The sequence below is a fragment of the Danio rerio genome, chromosome 17, assembly GCF_049306965.1.
Source record: "Danio rerio strain Tuebingen ecotype United States chromosome 17, GRCz12tu, whole genome shotgun sequence".
NCBI lineage: Eukaryota > Metazoa > Chordata > Actinopteri > Cypriniformes > Danionidae > Danio > Danio rerio.
The window spans coordinates 1,796,330-1,802,500 of NC_133192.1; the positions used below are offsets into that span (position 1 = coordinate 1,796,330).

The 6,171-nt window shown below is 34.3% G+C and overlaps 1 protein-coding gene across 1 annotated transcript in view; it reads right to left on the reverse strand.

The window, feature by feature from the left end:
- The window catches only part of bmf1 (BCL2 modifying factor 1), a 52,230-nt gene extending 46,736 nt beyond the window's left edge, over positions 1-5,494 (reverse strand). Inside the window, exon 1 of the mRNA XM_073927460.1 lies at positions 5,383-5,494. The gene's annotated coding sequence lies outside the window, so the exon portion shown is untranslated. The remainder of the gene's footprint in view (positions 1-5,382) is intronic.
- Positions 5,495-6,171: the final 677 nt, after the last annotated feature.

Consider the following 6,171-nt stretch of genomic DNA (forward strand, 5'->3'; position numbering starts at 1 on the left):
GTGGTAAATTCTCACATCTTTAACCATAAATGAGCTGTAAACGGCTGCGCTTGTGTTTGTAAACATTTGACTACATCACAAACTCTGTGGATGATCAGTATTGTGAACAACTTCAATGAAAAAATATGGAGAAACACTTTCGCATGTCGAGATGTTCATGAAATGCGAGTGTGTTGGCGCCCACGGGCTGTTTCACGAGCATACACAAAGCTTGAAGGTAAACAAACAACGGCTTATCATAAGCATCTTTTCGATAATTATTTACACAGTTGGCATTAAGATGAACATATAAACGTTATCTGCCTAACATCTAGCTGCTGAATGTGTCTTGAAAAATATTCACAGGCTTTTATTTTCATAAACCGCGCGGACGCGAATGCGTCTGACTGTTCTGATTGGCTAAAGCAGACGTCTCACGTCAGCACGTTCTAGACGTGCACGCGCTCTTTCCGGCAATCTTCCTTCTGCATTCACACAGCACAGCATTCCGGCAAATTACCGGTAATGTTACAACTTCTTTTTCCGGAAAATAGCTGGAACGAATTTACCGGTGTTTTCAAAAAGGACCTGTTTTTTTATTTATTTATTTTTTTTATTGCAATAGTAACAATACATTACAACAAATACCGATACAAAGCTGAAAGAAGTATAGTACAATCAATAGAAATATTACTTTTTGAAAAAAGTGGATTGTAACAAATTTAGAACAAATATAATAAATGTAAAAGAAATTAAAGGGAACGAGAGAGAAAAGAAGAAGAAAAATAAATAATTAAGGGCACATAAAGAAAAATTAAATTATTGCAGAATATTAAATAAAGCACATATTTTAGAAGTTTTAATAGCTTTCTTATTGTGAGAGTCTATGATGTTTTTTAAATAAAGAGCTAGTTCTCGTTTAAAAAATAAAAAATTAGGCTTACTATGAGTATATTTGCATTTGTGTATAAAAAACTTTCCAATAAATAAAATGAGGTTTATGCAAAAAGTTGCATTAAGGAATTCTTTTCCTTTAATATATAGCCCCAAAATAACATGACGATAGCTTAAAGAAAAATCACCACAAACCTTTTGGACAATTAAAGAGTTTACATCAGACCAAAAAGATTTAACAGTGGGACACTCCCAAAACAAGTGAGCAACAGATTCAGAAGAGGTTTCACAGAAAGTGCAAGAGATGTCAATGTCATTTTTGAATTTTTGTAAAAATTGTTTAACGGGATAAAACCTGTGAATAATTTTAAAAGATATTTCTTTAATTTTATTTGTTAAAAAAAATTTCTGGGGGAGCGACCAGACATACGACCATTTAATATCATCAAATAGGTTGTTCCAATAAGAAATAGAAGAAGGATTTGTGATGATAAGGTCTAAAAATAAAGATCTGATTTTATGATTGGATTTTTTAGTGGAAAAACAAATAGAACCAACAAAAAAAAAAAAAACAAAAAAAAAAAAAAAGGACCTGTTACCGGCAATTTTTTTCGGAAAGGTCTGTTTGTGTGAAAGGGGCTAATGAGTCACACACAAGGCCGGAGTGGGACGCCTTTTCAGCCTTGGAGTTTCAAGCCTTAGACCGGCCCACTTCAGTTCACGACTGACTATATTACAATAAGGTCATTTCCAATTCAGTATCTAATGACACGATCACGTCTTTTTCAAGGACACAGCTGCTTTAGAACTCCAAATGTTTTTCATGAGAAGATTAAAGGGGAGTTAAATCACCAAAACTAATCTTTAAAACATCACAATGTCCTTTCCTGCAATATCTGAATATATATTCTGTGCTAAATCCTTCATAGATATCTAGTCCTTTGTAACGGTGGTCAGACAAAAAAATGAAAATAACATATGTACAGCTACATAAGTCAGAGGTTCCCAAACTTTTCAGTCTGCGACCCCTAATATGACGATGCCAGTGACTCGTGACCCCCAATATCCTGGTTATGAATACAGAAACCTTGCATGCAATGTCACACACACACCAATACACCCATGGATATTCTTCGTTTAATGTCAGTGCTGTAAATGGGCCAGAAACTTTAACCTGGTGTTATAAAATCAATCTACTGTGTCTTTAATATAATGTAATTACCACTGGGCTCGCAATCCAATAGAACTAGTAACTATAAGCTACTATAGTAACTATATTTTCTTCTGTAGGTTATGGATAAAATATGGTCATTCTTATATGATTTAATAATAATAAATAGATTTTTTTAAATCACCAGGCGACCCCCCTTTATTGTCCCGCGACCCCTCGAGGGGTCCCGACCCCCACTTTGAGAACCACTGACATAAGTAACCCAAACCCAAATATGTCTGAATATGAACAATTAAAAAATTCCCACAGGTGAGGTTCGAACTCGGGTCAGCGGCGCAATATAACGCAATGTGCTGACTACTGAACCACAATGTCACTGTTATGCTGATGTGCATGGAATAAAAAATAAGTATTGCACTGTTATCTGCAAGACTCTTTTAACCACAGTATTACTTTCTATTGACTGCTTAACATTTTCTCCCCTTTTTAGATTTCTGATCAAGTTATGTCAGATTTATTAATGTAGTGAATCATCTGATCTTCATTGAGCAGGTGTAATATTTATTAATAATAATTATTCAAATTCTTGTATTCACTAAGGTGCCACTGTTTACAGACAGACACACACACACACACACACACACACAGCGCGCGTGTTTACCTTTGCACTGTTTGTGACAGGATACAGATTAATCTCCACTGCAATATGGATATCTGTTATGTTCATGTACAGAATAAACCTGATTTATCGTCCACAAACTGGGATTGAAGCGTCTTCCTATATAACTGTGCTGACTTGCAGCTGTGTTGATGAAGACGGTAAAACCGCTGTAATTAAGTTTTAAACAGTTTTAAACACGTGTTAAACTTGTGAAACTCACTCTTGATCACATTTGATGATGATTGATGATCACAGAGAGCTGAACAGATCTTTTATTCCCGGTTGCTTTGCGCACGTCCTGTTTTGTTGATATGATTATACACTTTACCGTGGAGGCATGGTAATAAGTGGCTGTCAATCAAATCGGTGGGCGGGGAAACCGCACTAGTACGTTAAGTTGCAGTCGGCCTCAAAATGGGAGGGATTTGCATCTTATTTTAAACGTAACGTCTGTAAATAAAAAAATAATAAGATAAAAAAAAGAGACTTTTTGTCTTTATATTACTCCAATATGATTGTGGACACACTATACTACACACAGTTCTGCCCAAACAGCGCACAAAAGAAGATTTTCATCATAGGTGACTTTTAAACTAAAAAAAATGTGTTGCTGTAGAAAATGTGTAGTGCACTTTAAAAATACTTCATTCCAAGTAGCTTCAAATTGTATACCGAATGCATAATGCACAAAATCCCAAATGCAATATTTAAATTAAAGTTCAAATATTGTGTTGCATATTGATTTCTTTGTAGTGTACCTTAAAATACTGTATTGCAATTTGTTTAAAATTAGACACTAAAAATACACATCATTCCAAATGCACATAATGTGTTTATTTAAAGTTCAAAATAGTGTGTTGCATGAATACTGAATTTCCTTTAGTGTACTCTACAATAGCATACTGCAAGTTACTTAAAAATGTAAACTGAATGCATAATGCACATAATGACAATTGCTCAAAAATAAAAAAAAAGTAAACATAAAAATATAAAAATTGGTGTCTGAGTAAAGGGGGGGTCTAAAAATAAAGGGGGTCGCCTGGTGATTTTAAAAAATCTATTTATTAATATTAAATCATATAAGAATGACCATATTTTATCCATAACCTACAGAAGAAAAAAATATAAAAATTTACAATAAGAGTGTGTAGCATGTGAGACCTTTTTATAAGAGCAATCAAACTCAGCCAATAAACTTCAAGCTGGCGTCGTCTAACAGCGGCTGTGATAGTGGAGTGATTTGCTGTCGGTGGCTGACGCCTACATAGGAGCTTCTGTAGCACTACTGACCCACTGAGGAGGAAACACACACAGACAGACAGTCTCTCTCTCTCTCTCTCTCTTGCTCTTTTTCTCTATCACACACACACACCTACTCTCTCTCACACTTTCACACACACACACACACACACACACACACACACACACACACACACACACACACACACACACACACACACACACACACACACACACACACACACACAATCTCTCCCTCCCTCTTTGGCTCTCATTCTCTGTCTCTCTCACACAAAAAGTCAATCTCTTGCTCTCTTTCAGATTTTAGGTGCTTTATTGGCATAACAAATAACTACATTCGAATTTCCAAAGCAAAAAGAGTAGTAGTGCAAACAAATATGAATATAAAATAATACAGAGAAAACACTGATAATAAAAAATTGATTAATAAAATAAAAAAATGATTGATAAAAATAAAAATAAGGTGGTAATATATTAAATATTCTCTCTCATACACCTCTATTCTCTCTCTCTAACACACAAAAACACTTAGACTTCCAGCACATCCCTCAACAGCAAGACAATACTGATAACAAACTAAAGTCCAACAGAAATAACAACTATATCTATAACCAATGGTTAAAAGTTCAATATTATACTCAATAAATGCTTATTTCCAAAGCAGTTTTACACAAAGGAGCACGTTACTGCATTACAATCAAAATCAGAACTGTGTAGTACAAGACAGCAACACAGTAGACAGTATATAGCTAAGTGTAAATCAAAAGGTATCGTGTATGTCTATATAATACATTTTCAATGAAGTGAATTTCCGTGCAGATCATTATAGCTCCCTTGTATTCAGACATTTAGATATCTTAATGGCTTTACAGTAGTTTAGCAACACCACCATGTCATTATGACACTGTTATCTTATCATGAAGTCTGTTCAATTACATCTAATAGCACTAAAACTCTGACAGAGCGCCGGTGGAGTGTTTACGACACTTGTCTCCAGCACTAACCTGGACAGTCAATGTTAGTAATCATCAATATCTCGGAGATTTGTTCTTCTGAATGTTTAAAACATCATTAGGCATCATTACGTTACTTAATCTGACTATGAAATCAACAGAGCCGTTGTCTGTTTAGGGTGCTCACTAGGGTTTGAGACACCGCCGAAAAGCCGGTTAACAAAGCAACAACTTCAGTGATTTTACAACTAAATAACGCTTAGTTTAAGTAAGACAGTCCACATAAACAACAGATTATATCAAACTCAGCACAATAACACAAAACCGACTACACAAATACGACCGACATTACTGTATTTTCACTCAAGAGTGGTCATAATAATCAAAATAACACGGTGCTCGCATCACTTTTCCTTTCTAACAGCTGTATTTTAAGCACCAGACAGTTAGTAACTCCATCTTACCGTTGTGTTTGTTTGTTGTCCAGCTCAGGTTAAAGTTTTATTTGTTAAAATAATCTCGTAAATGTGAGAAATATCGGCGTGTGGTTCGCTCCTCGACCGCTCACTTCACTCTGTTTCGGTGCAGCGCGCGCGCTTCTGTTCCAGAGGCGCGGCCCCGCCCCGCGTGACGCCACTCGCTGTGAGTAAACACACACACACGCACGCACACAGATTCTTAAAGGGACAGAGACGTTTTAAAAGTCCAGTTAAATTAAAATGTTTTTAGTGTCAGTGTGTTCGTTTTAAAGATATATGTAAGCTAGTGTGCACCAAAATTCGCTTTTAGAAGATATAAACCATATTTAAACATCAAAAGCTTGCAGGTTGTCACTTTTTTTTGAGTTACTTTATACTTCAGTTTCTCATCAAGTAAAGATAATTTAAATTTTCATTATATATATAAATATATACCAAAATGCAATTATTTTAATAAAAAATTGAAACTCTCTAATGTAAATTAGTAAAAATTATAATTAATTGCTGTTAGATCTCATGCTGTAATTTTGGTATTAATTATCATTATCATTATGTTATAATTTATAATTAATTTTACTTTATTTTTTTCTAATGTTTTTAAATATTATTATTATTATTATTATTATTATTATTATTATTATTATTATTTATTGATGTTTTTCTCTTTATCATATTGATTATTTTACACAAAACACTGACAAATCATTATAAAAATTTAAGTAGAGGACAATAATAATTTTTGATGCAAGCTAGCACGCTCATATTACAGTAGTA